The sequence below is a fragment of the Canis lupus genome, chromosome 4 (assembly GCF_048164855.1).
Source record: "Canis lupus baileyi chromosome 4, mCanLup2.hap1, whole genome shotgun sequence".
Taxonomy (NCBI): Eukaryota; Metazoa; Chordata; class Mammalia; order Carnivora; family Canidae; genus Canis; species Canis lupus.
The window spans coordinates 78,101,807-78,123,605 of NC_132841.1; the positions used below are offsets into that span (position 1 = coordinate 78,101,807).

The following is a 21,799-nucleotide window of genomic DNA, read 5'->3' on the forward strand; positions in this document are numbered from 1 at the left end:
TCCCCTTCTTATATTTGTGTCAAATAATAGAACAGCTTAAAGATTAATAGCAAAATTAATAGGAGGTTCTTAAAGCAAAATGTGTATAATACTTCATAAAAATGACTGGCAGATTTTGAAAATGAATTATAGTAGATAATAAACTTACAAGGGCAGGTATCTGGTAGGGTGGTGTAGAGCCTTCCTGTCAGAGTTAATATTTCCATTGATGATCTTGAAAAATAAGTAAAGCAGCCCTTAACCATATTTTCACATGAAATTACATCGAAAGAATGTGTGGAGAGGAAAGAGAAGCAGTGTAAAACAAATAGACTGTGACAAGATCATAGCAATCCCCTCTAGTTGTTGACAGGTTAAAACTTCAGTCTAAAATCCCTTCATACAAATCAGAGTAGAAATGAATGCCAATGGAGTCAGTGACGATTTCATTATGTAGAACTGAGAAAAAGGAAAGGCTTGTGAGAAAGAAATATTAGAATGTGTCAAAAAATGATTCATTATTGCACAAAAAAGATAACACAAACATATTCAGGAAAAAAATAAAAATGAAATACATTAGTATTTTCTTTAACTTGAGAAATAACTGAAATTTGAACAGATCTGCAAAAATTAAATGGCCTAGAGTACGAATCCATTTGGGTGGGGGAAAGGAATCACAAGGCCCGACTCAGTCCCGACATCTCTCCTTATTCATGTTATATATGAACTAAAATATGAACATCATTTTTATATTGTGAATAAAGAACCATTTCTAAAAGTACAGCACATTTAATTCAAGTAAGGTTCTTCTCTAAATAAGGACTTTCTTGGGTTGTTACTACGTTAAAAGCATATATAATACTTTTTCCCCCCTCAGGGAGTTAATATTTTTAATACATAGTTTCCTTTATCCTTTACAGGTATTTATTTATTTATTTTATTTTATTTTAAATTTATGATAGTCACAGAGAGAGAAAGAGAGAGAGGCAGAGACACAGGCAGAGGGAGAAGTAGGCTCCATGCACCGGGAGCCCGACGTGGGATTCGATCCCGGGTCTCCAGGATCGCGCCCTGGGCCAAAGGCAGGCGCCAAACCGCTGCGCCACCCAGGGATCCCTTTACAGGTATTTATAAAGTGAAACTATACAACAGCTTCTGTACTTTTACCTGAAACATTCTTCCATTTAAATTTATATTTTCAATGGAGCACTAACTTCAGGTAGGTAGGTTCACTCCCTATGTGAAGAGTAGAACAAGAGAGTGAGATATGTTTGAAAGTTCAAGAATGAGTAAGAGATGTCCGGAATAAGCTAAGCTCTACATTTTCCCAGCTCTGCTTCCTGGGGTAAGTTACTAGATTTCTCTGAATGTTGGTTTCCACAGCTGGTAAATGGAAACACTGACACATAATTCCGTGTGTAGTGAAACTCAAATAAGATAATCTTGACCAAGAAAAGTATTTAATGTACATGAATAGTATATAAAATATGATGGAAAATAGATTTCATTCTCTCCAGGCAAAAATAAAGTAGTGCTAGTTATCAGTGGGTGAGCTGACAATTAGTATCTCTATCTCCAATGCTCTCCCAGTTTTCATAATTTGCTTCCATTTGCCTTCTGTTGCTTATGTGTGCAAGTTGTTGATTTTATCTTGTCTCTTGGTCTTCCCTCATGTAGCTAGAATTTGTGGTAAAACATGAGAGCCAAAGAAGCAGATATTGAATTTTCCCCCTGTGACAAGGTTTTTAAAGCTAAAATCTTAAAGATTGATGGAAAATTAAAGTTACAAAGATGAAAACATAAAACCTCCAATGTTACATTCTTTCTGGTTGACTTAGTATACAACTGCATACTCCAAACTTTCCTGTTTTGTGATAATCATAAAAAAAAAAAAAAAAGACGTCGTTGGAATTCAAAACAGAAAATTTGAAGCAAGGATATTTGAAATAAACACTTTAAGGTAATAATTAAATTTTCTCATTATAGATACAAGAAAAGATACGGGGGAAAGGGGATAAATATTTTAGTTCTTTTCTTCTACCCTTCAGGATTTAAGTCACTTTAAGGTAAGGTAATAAAAGTTGTCTAAATTGATATATACAGTGATAAAACCAGACTAATTCTGAGATATTCATGCATTTGAATATTTTGCAGAGAATCCATTAATCTTATGTATCTCTCATCTTTTTTTACAATAGTGCCTCTTGGTTAATATCTATTGGACTGATTTACTCACAGACTGACTGAATTAAATCATTGATGTTTTCGAGACAATCTTAGGGTGGGTTAAAGCTGCCCTAATTTAGTTACTGTATGTTATTAGATAATTATATTTCTAAATGGTCATTTGATCATTTACAAAATGAAGAGAGTAATAATTTTAAGTTCTAGATAAACCCTAAGCCAATTAAGGGATGGGGTTTGATGAGGGGCAATCAAAAAAAAAAAAAAAAAAAAGCTTATTGTAGCCTTCCCTATTTAACAACATAGATTAACCAAATAAATCTATAAAACCTAACCTTGCAATACAAAGACATTTATTAGGAAGCAGTAGACAATGGGAGTACTAAACCATGGTCTCAGAGCATTGGGCTGAGCGGCCTACTGGTTTCGTGACAGCATGACATTAAGCTTTGCTCTTTACTGTCCAAAAAAATAGGCTTTAGATATAAGTAGCTCCAAGGTAGCCAAACCATAGTTCAAGCAAAACCATCAAACTTACCACCAGATACATAACTCATAAGGGAATACTGCCACAGTAAAAGGTCATTTTCAAGAGAAAGGTGGGCTTTAGAAGATACTGGGAAATTATTTGTGGTTTTCCTTTTTCCTTTCTTGCTGTTTTTTTTTCCTTTATAGAATCCGATGTTATTTTGAATATCTATTAAATAAATTTCTTTTACAAGACTTGAACAACAAAACCCCTAAAAATCTCATTAAAAAATGAGGGTAAAATAAACATTTTGTTAACATGTAAAGGTATGTATACTAGTAATAGTACTATAAAAAGTATAAACCAGTAAGAAACTTATTTTTAAACAAAATAGCACTGGCACTTCGACTTGTCATTATTTTCTCAAGGTGACCCTCTTGGATCAAACTTAATTAAGCACTGTACCTTCATAAAATAGATATTACGTTGATTATTATGCATGGAATGTCAATACTTATACTCCCACTTGATATTTGTAAGAGAATAATAATCAAACATTTATTCTAAAGCTATAAAGAAGCATAAACCTGGAAGGCACTGTAAAATCATTTTGCCTACCTTCTTTTTTACATGATCACAATGAAAATACCTTAAATAACCAAAACTTTATTTGAAAATAAATAGAGCAAATTTTTACTTTATTTATTTATTTATTTATTTATTTATTTATTTATTTACCTTTTTTAAGCAATGTCAAAACAAAGAACAGAAAAAAACATGAGCACTGAAAATATTTTTATGGTATATATGTTATCATTTGACCCATTTTTATGATTATTCTATAAAAGATGTTTCAATAATCTTTCAAAATTCTCCATTTTTAACACCCAAATCCTATATGACAGAACTACTTGCTATAATATATAAAAATTAAATGAACTTTTTCCTATTTAAAGTTCTTTTTCTAAATTTACTTCAGCCAAAACTGTAGGATTAGAATTGCTAACACATTTTTTACAAATGGAATGAAATACTTAACATTTTAATTTTGGTCTTATTAGAGAGATCATAGTGAATTCAATCTTAATGAAGAGGCATTCTATACCATGTAAATTTGGGGTCAATTTAGAACTTAAAACCATTATGGTATCTTTATGGGGGAAAAATGCAATTTGGGGGCACCAGAATTTATTCTTTTCCATGCCCTCCTTTACAATTTGAACTCCAAATTTTATATCAGGAAAGTAATCTTTTTATATGACTGGAAAAATAAAATGTCCATATTTTAGATTAAAATAATTCATATAGAGCAAATCACACATCTAAAGTATTATTTTTAAAAAATGAAAAAAAAAACAATGAAACACTGACAAAATCATTGTCTAGAAAGACAATAAAGAAAATAATACATCTTCTTTGTTGTAACGAAAACTTCATATAGTGTTTTTCTTTTTATAAAAAGGCATGGTTTCAGATAAGATTATTACAGCGTTTTACATAAGGTCATATGTCAAATATTTACCTCATATTCTAGATTTAGCCAAAATTTCTAATATTCATATTGTGGAAGGTAAATTTCATTTCACATTTAATGTTAAAAAAATCAGAAAACAATAGAAATCGCATAAAGCTCTCAAAATAATATATTTAGTATAAACTTTAAGAGATATTGTTAACAATGAATAAATCTGCTTCATTGCAAATTTTGGTTTTGTGGAATTAAATGTTACATTGTTTTAGTCATTTCAGTAATTAGTTTTATTATATATATATATTTAAATTATTTTCTCTATCTGAAAGTACTTGTTTTGACATTCTAACAGGTATCTTGTTTTTATTTTCATTTTCCTCAAAAGTAATGATATTGATAATCTTTTTTTTTTTTAATTTTATGTATTTATTTGACAGAATGAGTGCATAAGCAGGGGGAGCAGCAGGGAAAAGGAGAGGGAGAAGCAGCTCGCTGCTGAGGAAGGAGCCCCGCGGGGGCTCAATCCTGATCCCAGAACCCAGGGGTCACAACTCCAGCCAAGGGCACACACTTTAACTGAGCCATGTAGGTGCCCCTTGATAATCTTTTCATGTGTTTTCATTATTAAAGCTTATGATAACAGACTTGTAAAACATATATAATGGATTTACTTTTTATTTGGGGGCAGAGAATATTTAACTTTATAAAATCAACTTCACAAAGTATAACATATACAGTAATTCTTTTAGCTTTAAATGTCCACTGACATTTCTCTCAGAATCACATATAGAATATTTGTAGACCATCACTCCTGCCCTCCATGCCTGCAGCAACTACTGATCTGTTTTTTCTAATTTGTATTTTCTAGATTTTATATAAATTGGATTATACAGCATGTATTAGTTTATGCCTACCTTATTTTGCTAACAATTCATCATCAGGATTGTCAAGTATTAGGAATTAAATTTTATTAATTAGTATTATTCCTTTGTGCAGATATGTATTTTGTTCATCTATTTATATTTTGAATACATTTGTTTCTAATTTTGGATATTGCAGCAAAAGCTGCTATAGAAATGTGTGTGCAAGTCTTTGTAAGGACATATTTTACCAATTCACTTGCTTATATACTTAAGAGTACAATGATTAGATCACAAGATAACTTTTTTTTTTCAGAAATTGCCTAACAATTCTTCAAAATGGTTAGACCCTTTAACATTTCTTGTTTCTTGCCTACTTTGTCGTAGATTAATTGACATTATAAACCTAAGTTAATTTCTGGGCTATTTTGTTCTATTGATCTGTGTCTGTTTTTGTGCCAGTACCATACTGTTTTGATTACTACAACCTCGTAGTAGATATTAAAGTGGAATTGTGATCTTCTACCTTTGTTCTTCCTTCCCAAGATTGTTTTGACTATTTAGGGTCTTTTATGGTTCCATAGACATTTAAGTTTTTTTTTTTTTTCTGTAAAAAATGCTGTTGATATTTTTTTAAATAAATTTATTTATTTTTTGTTGTTCAATTTGTCAACATACCGAATAACACCCAGTGCTCATCCCGTCAAGTGCCCACCTCCCCTTCCACCACCCCTACCTAGTTCGCTTCCCAGAGATAGGAGTCTGCTGTTGCTATTTTAATAGGGATTTCATTGAATCTGTATATTGCTTTGAGTAGTATGGACATTTTAACAATATGGGCTTTCCCAATCCATTAGCATGAAATATCTATTTGTTTATGTCATCTTCAATTTATTTCATCAGAATTTTAGAGTTTTCAAAGTACAGTTCTTTCACTTCTTTGGTTAGCTTTATTACCAGATATTTTGTTCTTTTTTGACAGAATTATAAATGGATTTGTTTTCTAAATTTCTCTCTCTGTTGCTACATTAATATATAGAAATATTACCAATTTCTGGGTATTAATTTTTCATCCTGAAATTTACTAAATTCACTTATTATTTCTAGTAGGTTTTTGGTTGAGTCATTAGGATTTTTTATTTATAGTATCATGTCAACTACAAATAGTGATAGTTCAGTATCTTCTTTTCCACTATCAATCTCTCATTTCTTTTTCTTGTCTGATTACTGTGGCTAAGACTTCCAACCATGTTGAAATAAAAGTTGTGAGAGTGGATATCCTTATCTTTTTCCTGATTTTAGGGGAAAACTCTCCATTTTTCACTATTGAGTATGAGTTAGCTGTGGATTTTTCATATATGGCCCTTATTATGTTGAGACATGTTTTCTTTGAACTTACTTGGTTGAGAGTTTTTATCATGAATGGATGTTGAATTTTCTAAAAGGATTTTTCTGCATCTATTGAGATAATCACATAATTGTTATCCTTCGTTTTGTTGATCTGATGTTATGTTGATTGATTTGTAAATGTTGAATTATATCCTTGGATCCTTGGAATAAATTGATTTGATCAGAGTGAATGATGCTTCTATCGTATTGTTAAATATGGTTTGCTAATATTTTTTTGAGGACTTTTACATCTAATTTCATCAGGGATATTGAGCTGTAGTATTTGGTGTGTTTTGTGATGTTTTTGTCTGGTTTTGATATCAGGGTTTACCTGCTGATCTTGTATATTTGGAAGCTTTCCGTAGCTTTTTTTTTTTTTTTTTGAATAGTTTGGGAACAATAGATATTAATACTTCTTTAAGTGATGCCTGGGTGGCTCAGTGGTTGAGCATCTGCCTTCAGCTCAGGGCATGATCCCGGGGTTCTGGAATCAAGTCCTGCATCAGGCTCCCCAGAGGGAGCTTTCTTTTCCCTCTGCCTATGTCTCTGCCTCTTTCTGTGTCTCACATGAATAAATACATAAAATCTAAAAAATGATGATAATACTTCTTTAAATGGTAGAATTCACCTGTGATCCATCTGGTCTTGGACTTTTATTTTTTGGTAGTTTTTTGTTTTGTTTTTCTTTTGTTTGATTCAATTTTGTTAGTAGTAATGAGTCTGTTTAGGTATCTATTTCTCCCTGATTCAGACTAAGATTATATACTTCTAGGAATTGCCCATTTCTTCTAGATTGCTCAATTTTTGACACAGATTTTTTTTTTTGTATAATTCTCTTACACAGTCTTTTGTATTTTGTGGTATTAGTTGTTACTTCCTCCTTTTCATTTATGATTTTGAGTCCTTACTTTCTCTTTCTATCTCTCTTTTTTTGGATGAACCTGGGGAAGAGTTTATCAATTTTATTTATCTTTTTAAAGAAGTGGCTCTTGGTTTCATTGCTATCTCTCTTTTTTTTAATATATTTTCTTTTCTTCTCTCCCTCTCTCTCTCTCTCTCTCTCTCTCTCCAGCATCTATTTCTGCCTGTTCCTTATGATTTCCTTTCCTCTGCTTACCTTGGGCTTTGTTTGTTCTTTTCCTAATTCTGTTAGGTGTAAGGTTAGATTGTTTATTTGAATTTTTTCTTGTTTCTTGAGGTAGGCTGTATCACTATATGTTGCTCTCTTAGAATTCTTTTGCTATGTCCCCAGGATTTTGGACCATTTTATTTTCATTTGTCTCTATGCATTTTTTTTTAATTCTCCTTTGGTTGATCCACTAATGCACTGGTTGTTTAATAACATGTTGTTTAGTTGCCACATGTGTGATTTTCCCATTTTTTTAAACTTATGATTTACTTCCAGTTTCATACCACTGTGGTCTTCTAGAAAAGATGCCTAATAGCATTTCAGTCTTTTAAACTTTATTGAGTTTTGTTTTGTGGCCTAATTGATCTATTCTGGAAAATGTTCTATGTGCTTTTGAAAAGAATGTTTATTCTGTTGTTTTTGGATGGAATGCTCTGTATATTTATATTTATCTGCTCTATTGTGCTATTTTAAGACATTTTCCTTGATTTTCTGCATGGTTGATCTTTCTATTGATATAAGTTGGGTGGTAAAGTCTTCTACTATTATATTACCATCAACTTTCTTTATGTGTGTTAATCCTTGCTTTATGTGTTTAAGTACTTCAGTGTTGGGTGTTAGATATTTACAATTATTCTTTTGTTGAATTTGTCATGATATAATGCTTGTTACAGTCTTTTTTAAATTCTGTTTTGTCGGGTTGCCTGGGTGGCTCAGCAGTTGAGTGTCTGCCTTCAGCTCAGGGCTGATCCCCTGGTCCCGGGATAGAGTCCCACGTTGGACTCCCTGCAGGGAGCCTGCTTCTCCCTCTGCCTATGTCTCTGCCTCTCTCTCTCTGTTTCTCATGAATAAATAAATAAAATCTTAAAAAAATTATAAATTAAAAAAATTGTTTTGTCTGATATAAGTATTGCTATCCTTGCTTTTTTTTTTTCACTTCCATTTGCATGGTAAATATTTTCTTTATATTTTTACTTTCAGTCTGCATGTGTCCTTAGGTTTGAGGTGAGTCTCCTATAAGCAGCATAGAGAGAGGTCTAATTTTTAAAATTCATTCTGCCACCAATAGGTGGGATTTTTAAAGCTAGAATGGTAAAGCTGTCACATAATGCAGTGATACCAATGGCAAGGAATATATAGCTAAAAGACAGATGTACTCTGCAGATGGTATGTGTGATATACAACATATTGCATATTGTAAATCAGTAGGAAAAAAACAGAATTTTTGATGAGCCATTATAGGATAATTGGTTTTCCATATGGCAAACAAATATAGTTAAATATCCATCTCACATTAAATATATTTTTTCTTTAAATACTTGAATATGAACAGCAAAATAATTTATACAGAATATGTTAAGAATTTTTTAAAATGATCAGAAAATGATTGTAAAAGACTAACAACTAATAGAAAGAAATGCATATAGCTAATAAATGTGATCACATTACTATTCAGCATATATAAAAAAAATTTACAGAAGCTCATAAACAGTAATTCAAAACCCATTTGAAGAATGAGTGAAGAATATCATGTGAATATAAATTACATAATTGGTAAGCCTACAGTTAATTGAACACATGAAAACATGAAAATTTGATAAATTCAAATTTAAAAATAACCATGTCATATCTACTATATTATAGATAGTAATATCTCAATATCCTAACAGTTTATTCAATACAAAATATTGACACAGAGGTAAAGAAATTGGGGCACTCAAAAATCATCTACATCTTGGAGAACAGTTTTGCAACAGAGTTTAGTTAAATATATTATACAGGCCCCAGAGAAGAACTTGGCAGTTATAAGCATGTAGTAAAACATGCATATGAGCCTGAAGAACCATATATAGTAAAATTATTCAGCAATATGTTTAAAATAATAATCAAAACTTAAACATACCTTTGTAGAGAAATACATAAGCAAATCAAAATATACTTATAAGAACAGCATATATACATTTTGACTTTATAATGTTAAAAAGAAAAACACATTCTAGAATTATATTGACAATGCATTATTCATGTGAATTGTATAAATAAGTAGAACCTTATATATATTATAATGAACACATTTCATATATGAAATTATTAAATTCACATTTGTAAAAGTATATATGTGTATAGCAATAATAAAATATAAATTATACTAATGGATCCTCAAAAAGATGAGAAACATGGAAATCTATGGGAATGAAGGGACTCTAGAAAAGTACTTAGCATCCAAAATCTATAGGAGTAAAAGTAACTGTAATTACTATTTTTTCTTTCTTATTCCTTGTAAGCACATAAATGCTAATAATTTTAAAAATCTCATAGTTGGCAAATACATGCTTGAAATTTACCAGCCATGTACTTACTGGAATATTTCATTATTTTATAAAATTGTGCTTGCCATTCAAGTCAAATGTATAGCCATAGATTTTATAGCAGGGATTCCATGAGGGCCAATGCAAGGAGGGGGGCTATTTTTAAGAAATAGATTACTTTAAACTTGACTTGCAAGATGTTAACTGCTAGAAAAGGGAGTTTAACATAAAATAACTAAGAAACACTATGTAATTTTCTTCTAAACCTTCAAATATTTTAACTGAATTAAGTAGCCTAAAACTTGGCACTGAAGAACTAATTAATAATGATATTCATTAAATGTAGCAAATAAATAGAACAACTTTCCCATTTGATGACAGGGTAGATAATCTTCATCCTTTCAGAATTCCCTTAGGATGGGTATTTTTTTTAAGATTTTAAATTTATTTATGCATGAGAGACAGAGAGAGAGAGAGAGAGAGAGAGAAGCAAAGAGAAGTCTTTGCTTCTCTCTTCTCTTCCATGCAGGAAGCCTGGTGTGGGACTCAAACCCAGATCTCCAGGATCAGGCCTGGGCTGAAGGCAGCGCTAAGCCACCTGGCCACCCAGGCTACCCTAGGATGGGTATTATTGGAGGAGTATATTGGTGCTATGGCCCTGTTGGGTCATTACTTTACCTCTGCTTCATTAGTTAGATCTGGTTTCTTAGGGTCAGTTAGACCCTCAAAGCAGCACCTACCTCAGTATGTCTCAAAGCAGCGCCTACCTCAGTATGTGATAGTGGTTACAATTCCAAAAACTTGTTTTAATGCCAGGTCTAATTTTTATATCTCTGTGCCAACTTTCCCTATTTGAAAAATGGGACTACTATAATAGCGAATTTATAGGATTGATTGTAGGATTAAATACATGAAAATGAATTAACACAGGTAGCATCTTCATAGAAGTATCTGGCATGTTCAATAAAAGTAGGAGGAAAACAAATACATTTGTTCTCAGTCATTCTGTATTTATCTTTGTGTTTTTTAATATTTTATTTATTTATTTGAGAGTGAGTGATCAAGAAAGAGAGAGTATGAGTGGGGGTGGGGGTACAAGGAAGAGGGTCCCTACTAAGCAGAGAGCTTGACACAGGGCTCAATCCCAGGACCCAGGGATCATGATCTGAGCAGAAGGCAGATGCTTAACCAACTGAGCCACTCAGGTGTCCCTTGTCATTTTTTTCTGATGACTAAAGCAAAGCTAAGTTTTCACTATAATTCCTCTTTTGCTTTATCACATTACAATTATAAATAGAGCTTATCCTTCTCTTTGGTGAAAGTCTTTCAGTCTTTCTTGGAAATAAATATGACAAGGATAAAACACAACATTTATCTAGACAAGTGATCTCTAATCTATCTAATCTATTGTTTTATGAACTTAAACCTACTGCAATTTTGAGTTCTCATTAATATGGTGTGCTTTTCTATCTTAAAGGACAAGCAAACATCTTTATATTATTTCTAAAAATTCTTTAATATTGACATCAGCCTTTTTTCTTCACTCATACTGAATTATGTCATTTCAGAAAGCAGGTAACCTTAAAAAATTGCATAGGAAGTATTTCAGGGAGGAAAATACATAGCAAAATTATGGAGGCAAAAAAATGGATTTAGGTAGTTTCTGCTTTTTTCAATACTAGAATAGCCTATAATAGATTAATTCATCTACTGGAAAAAAAACACAATAGGAAAGTAGTTTAAATTAAAATGATATTACTTATGGGCATCAAAGCACAAAGTTAGACTGGATTTGATGGACTAAGTCCTAAAGGAAGAAAGTCCATCAATGTAAGGTTGGTATTCTCTGCCAGTGTTTAATTTAGGTAATTTGCTAACTCATAAGCCAAACAACCAAATCACAACAACATGGATTCATCTCACCATCATAGCCCACAAAATGCTGAAAAAGCTATAAACACACAAAACGCATGATATGATAATGCTTACATAAATTTAAATTTATGTTATATCGTTAGAAACAATAGTAATTACTTTAAAGAGAATGAGGCTTAGATCATGGGAAAGTTTATGTGAGAGCAATCTTGCATACTGATTATAATCTATTTCTTCATCTACTAACGGCTATACATAGGTGTCTTTCCTTGTGGAAAGTCACAATTTGTGAACTTTTCTGTGTATCTGTGTTTGTAAACACACACACACACACACACATACATACATACAATACTTCAGTAAACATTACCAGTAATTACAATTTTCCATCTGTCAATGGTTGGGAATCAAACTCTTGGATATCAACTAATGTTTGGTTCAATGCAATGACAATACGCATATATAATCACAATAACTAATAGCAAAAAATACTGTTTTCTATTTTAAGAGAATTAGTTTTATATTTTAATGAGACAATTAGAAGGCTAACTTCATTGATCCTTCTCCTCCCTCATCCACCTGTCTATTTTCCTGGCTTTATTTTCTCTTTCAACAAATTATTTCTTGTCTATGCAGTGCCAGATATTGTACTTAATTTGTGGGTGACTTGTCTTCATTAAATGTTTTTTGGTGAGAAAGAGGTTCCTTTTACACAGATTATGGAGAAAAAGTCTACAACACAGACTCAAAATTTAGACAGAATGTAGGATAAGTATGAAAATAAATAAAGGAAATTTTGTTGAAAATGGAGTTTGGAGGCCCAGAAGAGAGACTTGTCATGCACTACCACTCAGACCCCAAACAGAAGGCATATTTGCATACCTCAGCAGGGGGAAGGAAAGAAATTTTCCTTGCGCAGCTACAGTCCAGCCAGTGAGGAACTGCCACACTCAGCCAATGAGAAACAATCATCACTTTGAACTCTTTAAAAATCAGTCCCTCCTAGCTTCTTTCTTTTTCCATGATAGCACACCTTTCTCCTCTGTTATATGAATTTGCCTATAGTTCCCTATAGTTTGTCTCAAATTGCAATTTTCTGCTATCGCCAAATAAAGTCATTTTTGCTGGTAAAATAGCTGGACCTTTCATCTCATAGGTGAACATAAGAGAACTGTAATGTTGAATAAGTCAAAAGGAAAAAATTATTTGGTTGGAAGGATAAAGATATTTTCAGTGGAGTGATGGGAAAAATGGAAGAGATTGGGTAGGAATTGGGAGGGGAGGCAATCAGAACCTGAATGGAGACAATGTTTTCAGACAGTAAGATTTAAGCTGAGGTTGTACGTATGGTACTATGGTTTAGATTTTTGTGATCTTTTTTTTGTCTTTAAAGTCAATAGAATATGTATACATCTAATAGAAATAGTAGAAGAAAAAAATTGACAATACTAATGGGCAAAAAGAGGGTAAATGGAGGCATAATTGAGATATCAGATAGAATGGAATCCAAAGCCTGAGGGTGGAGAGGTAAGAGGAGCACAGGATGTTCTTTGGGTGGGAACACCTACCCACCTCCTCCTGTTCAACGATTTAGAAAGAAGAAACAATAAGTGCATATGAGGGATAGGGGATATGAAATTGAGATATTACCTGTTTTTGAGGTCTTTTGAGTTTTTGTGATACATCAGAAAACATTAACCAGTAAAAGTGTTTATGTTCATAGAAAAGTACATCTTAAAGGATGCATTTTTCTTTTTTTTTTGTCATTTCTTTTTTTGTATATTTTTTGGTATATTATTTGGTATATTTTTTAACATTAGTCGATTTGCCAACATATAGTATAACACCCAGGGCTCATCCCATCAAGTGCCCCCCTCAGTGCCTGTCACTCAGTCTTCAGCCCCCACCCTTTCCACCCCCCTCATCCCCCACCCACCTTCCCTTCCCTTTCACTACTCCTTGTTCGTTTCCCAGAGTTAGGAGTCTCTCGTGTTTTGTCACCATCTTATTTTTCCCACTCATTTTCTCTCCTTTACCCTATAGTGCCTTTCACTATTTTTTATATTCCCATGAGTGAAACCATATAATGACTGTCCTTTTCCGATTGACTTACTGCACTCAGCATAATACCTCCAGTTCCATCCACATCAAAGCAAATGGTGGGTATTCATCGGATGCATTTTTCTTTCTGTAAATTATACTCCAATAATCTTGCCTTGAAAAATAGAAAATAAATTATATTAATTTCTTCTTCTTTTACCCCCAGCTTCATCATGTAATGAGGATAAAATTATTTAGCCTGGGGGAAAAAGAATACAAAAATTATAAAAATATTTGTGTGGATTAAGAAAAAATTACAATTTAGATGAACTGTTCACTTTTTAACGATAATGCTTATATCTCATAAGCATTCCTTATACTTTCATTACAACACTTTATCTAATTTTATTTGTAAGTTTTAGGGGATTTTGTATATTAAAGTTTATAAGTGTGTGATTCAAGTTGCATGTGTGTGTACAGATATAAAAAATATGCTGTAGTTTGCTATAATTCATGAAATAGATGAAATATATATGCAAAAGAAAGCATTGAAATGATTATCACAGGGGTAGCCCCGGTGGCTCAGCGGTTTAATGCCACCTGCAGCCCGGGGTGTGATCCTGGAGACACGAGATTGAGTCCCACGTCAGGCTCCCTGCATGGAGCCTGCTTCTCCCTCTGCCTGTGTCTCTGCCTCTGTGTGTATGTGTGTGTGTCTCATGAATAAATAAATAAAATCTTTAATAAAACAATGAAATGAATATCACATTCATAATAAAAGTTATTTCCGTTAAAGAGTTAAGGGCATAAATTAAAAATAAACACAGAAGTGTTTTTCTAAATATTTTTTTATTTTGTAGATTTGCCTTTGGAATGTTACAAGGATTCTTGATTTTACTTCCTGGTTTTAAACTATAGATCAAACCTATAGTAATCAAAACAGTATGGTACTGGCATAAAAATAGACACATGGAATAGAATATGGAACCTAGAACTAATCCCCTGCATATATGAGCAACTAATATTTGACAAGGAAACCAAAATGACCCAATTACAAAAATGACAGCCTTTTCCAAAAGTAGTGTTTGGAAATCTGGATAAAAACATGCAGAACAATGAAATTGGATCCCTGCCATCCACCACTCACAAAATTAACTTAAAATGGATGAAAAACTTAAGCATAAAACAATAGACCAAAAAGCTCCTGCAAGAAAACATAAGAAAGAATCTCCTCAACATTGGACTTGGTGATAAATTTTTGTATAAGAAACCAAAAGAATAAACAAAAGCAAAACTCATTAAGTGGGACTGCATCATACTTAAAAAGTTCTGCACAACAAAAGAAATAACCAAACAAATGACATGGCAACATACAAAATAGGAGAAAGTATTTGTACACCATATATCAGACAATGGATTAACATCCAACATATATAAAGAACTCATACATTTCAATGACAAAAAATCATTAGAAAATGTGCAAAGCAACTAAATGAGTTTTATTACAAAGAAAACATCCCAAAGGCCAACATGCAGGTGAAAAAATGCCCAACATCACTAATTGTCAGGGAAATTTACACCAAAACCAGAATGAGGTTATCACCTAAAACTAATTAGAATGGCTATCATCAAAAAAACAAGAAATAGCAAGTGTTGGCAAGGATGTGAAGCAAAGGCAACCCATGTACACTGTTGGTGGGAATATAAATGGGTACAACCATTGTGGGAAACAATATAGAGGTTTCTCAAAAATTAGATGGAAATACCATACAACATAGTAATTCCACTTGGTATTTGCCCAAAGAACACAAAAACACTGATTGGAAACAATTTGTGCACCCCTATGCTTATTGTAGCATTCTTTACAAATGCCAAGATATGGAAGCAACCTAAGTGTTCATTAATTGCTAAATGGATAAATATGTAATATAAATATACATATATATTCAATATGATATTCAATATCTTCAATGGGATAGCACTCAATCATAAAATAGAATGAAATTGTGTCACATATGACAATATGGATGGACTTAGAGGGTTTGCCAAATTAAAAAAAAAAAACAGAAAAACAACTATATGATTTCACTTATACATAAATATGAAAATAAGAAAGGAACAGAACAGAAATAAATTCACAGATGCAGAGAACAATCTGTGGTTGCCAGAGGGGAAGAGAATGAAGGGATAGATAAAGTAGAAAAAGGAGACTAATAGGTAAAAACCTCTAGTTATAAAACAAGACATGGGGATGCAAAGTATAACACAGGGAATATAATTAATAACATTCAACAATTTTGTAAGGTGACACATAGTAGCTAAACTTATGTGGTTATCACTTCCTAATGTATATAATGAATCACTATGTTTTATACCTGTAACTAATCTATATCAACTACACTTCAATGAAAAAAAAAATAAAACTCTTAAAAGTAAACATAATGCCTATTTAGTCAGTAAAGCACATTACCAAGAACAAGGAAACATTTTTGACAGTTTAGTATTTAACTATATAGACAGTTATGAAAAGAATTTCAGCCTATACTGAACATGAGAAATGTTCTTTGCTAAAACTGTTTTTCATTTATTATAATTTTCATTTATCAGTGCCATTTTCATAAGTAGTTTAGAAAGATATAAGATGACGTTTCATATATTAGTGAATATTTCTATTTAATAAGAGAATAATAATATCCAACATGTCACATACAGATTCTGTTGCTAGAGTTTCTCAAGATTTAGATGGGATCATAATCCAGGGATCCTAGTGTAAAGTTATCTTTGCATGCTCTATCGCCATCTAGCTCACTGCCTGGGTATTTACTTATGCATACATATTTGTATGTTTCTGTGTATGTACACAAAATTTTGTGTATCTCTGTGTGTGATATATATGCGATGTCATATATGCAGAAAACATGTAACTAATACATACCATATATTTAAAAATCAAGACATTGTATGCATATTCAAGTGGTATTACATTTATCGCTGATGTTGGTTAAATTTCCTTTTAATCATCACCTGATATCAGCAAAATATGTTTCTATATTACAAAAACAGAGGGAACCCCTAATATATGAACTCATTTCAATATTGGTAATTCATTAACTTACACATTTTAAAAATGGCATGGACATGAAATTGCACTAGATTTGAGTCATATCTTTACAAAACACCTGTGATGAACTAAAAATATTTCCTAAAGAACAAATAATAATCCAAAGTATCTCGGCTACCTATGGTTCCACAGATTTCTTGTCTATTAGTTAAAATAGTATAAACCCTTAGATGGCATTTTCCCGAACTAGAGAACTTCCACTCTTTTACAGTTGACTTCTAGAGACACTGAACACATACACAAAAATTAATAAATAAGGATGCAAATATATTACAAGAATAATGAACATTCACTTGATGATTTGAGTTACAAATTGAATTATTCCACTGCTCTTGCAATAAATTAACTAACCAAACCAACATAAATACATACTGGTCTATACAGCACATGTTTATCATTCTCACTTATGGTCTGTATAACAAGTCAGATGGCACTGGGTTAGATTTCAGAGAGCTCAACCTGGCTCTGGGCTTTGAATGAAATTCAGAGGTATTCCACATGTGTCCGCATACTCCTTGGGCAAGCACCCAGGGTGTATTATACTCATGGTCATCACAGGGGGGAAAGGGGGCAAGTGAACCAAAGCTATTCACTTGCCATTGGACAGACCAAGTCAAAGGCAGGTCCATAGTCTGTGTGAAAGGAATGTGAACTTTCCCCTAAAGGGTTTGAACAGTTGGTGAATATCTGCTATACACACACACACACACACAGAGTTACACATATGTACACAGAAAATGATTCTCTGATTAAATAGTGATCTTTAATTTTTCTGGTAAAATTTTATTTGTCTTATTTAAAACCATTTTATTTTTACAGAATTATTATGAAGATAAAACAGAGTTCCCATAATATCCTACACCCAGTCTCTTCTATTTTCAAAATCTTAGTATGGTACAGTTGTCAGAAATAATATTGATATATTATTAATTAAAGTTTATGCTTTATTATGATTTCTTCAGTCCTATTTTTTTCAGTCCTGTTTTTATTTCAGAATTTCATTCACGATACCACCTTGCATCTAGTAGTGATACCTCCTTAGATTCCACTTAGCTATGAGTTTCTCAGACATTCCTCAATGTCAGATTCCTTAGATTCCTGACATTCCTTGACATGGACAATTTTCAGGATTACTGTTCAACCTTTTTTTAGGATATTTCTCAATTGGAATTTGTCTGGGATTATGTGTTTTGGAGAGGAAGTCCACAGAGTTAAAAAGTCATTCTTACCCCTTTGCATCAAGGGTACCTGCCATCAATATGAAATCACTTTTGATGCCAACCTTGATCACATAATTTGAGACAGTGATCATCAGATTTCTCCACTATCAACCTTTTTCCTCTTCTTTCCACACTGTGCTCCTTGGAAGAAAATCATGCACAGCACACACATAAGAAGTGGGAAGTTATGCTTCATCTTCTGAAGGGGGGCATACCTACGCAAATGCTTTTGAATTCTTCCACATAGGAACTTTGTCTATTTTTTCCACTTTATTTACTCAATTATTTATACCTATATGGATTTATGGATATTTATTTTACACTTATAATATAACACTAGTTTGTTACATTATTCTAGCTTTTTCAGTTGGCTTAAGTATCACTTTTATCTTCTCTCATCATTTTGTGTGTGTGTGTGTGTGTGTGTGCTCTTTCTTTGCTTTATGGCACTACAAATACTCCAGGCTCATCCTGCACATTTTCTGTCCCAGTCCTAGAATAATACATTTCTCCAAAGAGCCCTGGTTCCATTTTGAAGACTGGTATTAGAAGCCAGTATTTGTCCATTATGTGTAGTTGTTGCTACCAGACTTTTTTTTTTTTTTTTTTACTTGAACTATTTTTTGGAGGAGGTGGGACGGGCAGAGAGAGAATCTTAAGCAGGCTCCATGCTACTTAAGTAGGGCTTCTGAGGTGAGGATCATCTCACAACTGTGAGATCATGACCTGAGGCAAAATCGAGTTAAGTGCTTAACTAACTGAGCCACATAAGTGCCCTTTAACTATTTTTTTTTTTGTATTATAAAAACATACTACCTGTAAGAAGTTAGACATTTAAAGACAAAAAAATCATTAATTAAGGGAAATACATTTCCTTCTAACAGATTATACTTTTCTAAGAATCAAAGAAAACGAACTTTGGAGTACCATACATAGGAAATGTTTGGTATAGAAATCATGGGATAGGGATCCCTGGGTGGCGCAGCGGTTTAGCGCCTGCCTTTGGCCCAGGGCGTGATCCTGGAGACCCCCGATCGAATCCCACGTCGGGCTCCCTGTGCATGGAGCCTGCTTCTCCCTCTGTCTGTATCTCTGCCTCTCTCTCTCTCTCTCTGTGTGACTATCATAAATAAATAAAAATTTAAAAAAAAATCGTGAGATATATTTTTAGCAGATGTGCATCTTTACTTGTGCATATATATGCACGTGTACATATATTTTATATATATGTTGATGGTAGATACCCTTGATGCAAAGGGGTAAGAACATATATTTAATGTTTATAAATAAACATAAAACATATGTACCTCTATGTATATTAATATATAGGATAGTGCTGAAGATAAAAGTTGTTTTTTTTTTCCCCTAGATTCAGCTCCGATAATTTCTTTATATAGCAAAAACACTGGTAATTTTAGTATGTAACTATTTTAGGAAAGCAAATATTCATAAATGAAACTTAAATATATAATCTGATTTCAAACTTTAAAGTGTGTTAATAATTTCTCAACAACCCAGAATATGGACAATTTTGATAAATGTTGTATGTGACCTTAAAAGGCATGTAAATTCATTTTTCCATTTTAATCGCTTTGCTGTGTTTATCATCTTTGGTTTCTCTTACTGTCTTCCTAGGCCTCGCTTGGATTCTCAGCTTTAGCCAAGAGAGTTTTTACTAATTACAATGAATTTACTTCTGAATAGTTCCTTCCAATTTGGGACTTAATTCAATGATTGTCCTTCATTTCTTTATCTCTTTTTTTCCTTTGAAATAACATTTTTGTAACTACTCATGATTTTTTTGTTTTGGTTTGTTGAAATCTAGTTTGTCTTAACTGGAAATTTAATACTGATTAGTACTATTAAACCATTGCTAGAGTATATCATATCCTCATTTACCAACTAAGTCCAATAGGCTAACATGTAAGATTTACGTTGTTATCTAAAATGATACTGGGCATTACTGTCAATGATATCAAAAGGATTTTATGTGGACTGGAGGTCATTGTAGCCTTGCCTGAAGAAATATATAGACATCATCTATACATAGTTACAATCTTATTAGAAAAGAGAATGATCTATTGAAGTTGGGGTACAAAATTGTTTTCTATTTCTGATTCCACCTTTAACTTGCCACTCAACCTTGAAAAAAAAATCACTACATTTCTCTGCACTTCAATTTCCTCATTTCCAAACCTAGGTTAATGCTTATCATGGCATCAAGTTTGATGGTGTTTAGGATGACTAAATAGGGAATGCCTTGAATAGAGCAGTGGAGCCCCATGGTATTCATTATAGGCTCACTCTTATGCCACACTGGAACATACAGTCCTAGAATTTTTATTCTGGCCTTTCTTGTATTTCAGATTACATTTCTTCCTAATACTTGAAACTGTTTATGAATATTCAATTAACATTTTCAATTATCATTCACTGTTATACTATCTGGAGCTAATATTAAGAAAATAATAAATGGCTTTATAAATAAAAGACCATTGTTTTTTTTATCTAATTTTAACTATATTTCCCATAACTTATCTTGTAAAACTTTAGAGAGAATGTTCCAAATTTATATGTAATAAAATTCCTCAACCAAATACCCTCTGTTTTTATCTCTAAAATGGAGCTGGTCACTTAAAGTAGAATCAGTAACAAGAGTTTCACTCAGGTCTTTCAAAAATGTGTAATTTTTAAAAACATATAACTAATAATGCCTCTCATTGTGATATGAAGTGAATAATGTAATAATTATAATTATCACAACACACAAACTTTTAAAATATTGCAAAAGTAGCAAAACACTGAATATAGTTTTCTGATCTCATCTTTTTTTTTTTTTTTTTTTTTTTTTTGGTGTCTGAAGGTATGCAATTCTGTGAGTTGGAAATAACAGTGAGTTTACCAGCATATTTTCATATATTACTGCAAATCACCATAAAATTTTTGAAAGCACCATTGATTTTCTAATGCCCTAAATCTATTAACAACAAATACTGTGAGCATAGAGTAGTTATATACAGATCTGCTTTGACTTATAGTGCAGTTACCTCCCGCTAAACCCTTTCATAAAATTAAAATATCTTATGTCAAAAATGCATTTAACATATTTAACCTAATGAACATCGTAGCTTAGCTTACCTTGAGTATATTCAGAACACTTATATTAGCCCACAAATGGGCAAAATCAATTAATACAAAGCCTATTATATAACAAAAGTGTTGAACATCTTACATAATTTATTGAATACTACACAAAAGTGAAAAAGAGATTGGTTGTATGCATACAGAATGGTTCTAAGTGTATCTGTTGTTTACCCTTATGATTATGTGGCCGATGGCAGGCTGTGGCTTGCTGTTGCTACTCAGCAACATGTGAGAGCATCATATTGCATATCACTAGCCTACGAGAAGATCAAAATTCAAAGTATGGTATCTACTGAATACACATTGCCTTCACACCATTGTAAAGTTGAAAAATTATAAGTTGGGTATCTTCTATACTGTGAAGGAAGAGATATGCAAAAATCATTAGCTCAAACTTTATTAAATATTGCAATATGATATTATTTCAAGGTTACCCTTCTGAATGCAGTATATATATTATATAATACAGTATACACATTTTCTATATATATATATTAAAGAATATTAGACCCATTCATATTGTTCTGAGTATGAACTTATGATAAACATGGGATCATATATAGAGACAGCAGATATATTCAATGTTTTAGCCTCATTTGATAAATAGGC

At 32.3% G+C, this 21,799-nt stretch overlaps 1 long non-coding RNA gene across 7 annotated transcripts in view; it reads right to left on the bottom strand.

Moving 5' to 3' along the window:
* The window catches only part of LOC140632712 (uncharacterized), a 141,893-nt gene that overhangs the window by 110,358 nt on the left and 9,736 nt on the right, over nt 1-21,799 (bottom strand). For 5 of the 7 annotated variants that reach the window (XR_012030361.1, XR_012030360.1, XR_012030365.1 and 2 more), the window contains exons 2-3: nt 13,779-13,880; nt 1,147-1,215 (exon numbers count right to left, since the gene is read on the bottom strand). This is a non-coding gene — a long non-coding RNA (uncharacterized lncRNA). The remainder of the gene's footprint in view (nt 1-1,146; nt 1,216-13,778; nt 13,881-21,799) is intronic. The other 2 variants (XR_012030363.1, XR_012030364.1) reach the window with 2 other exon arrangements.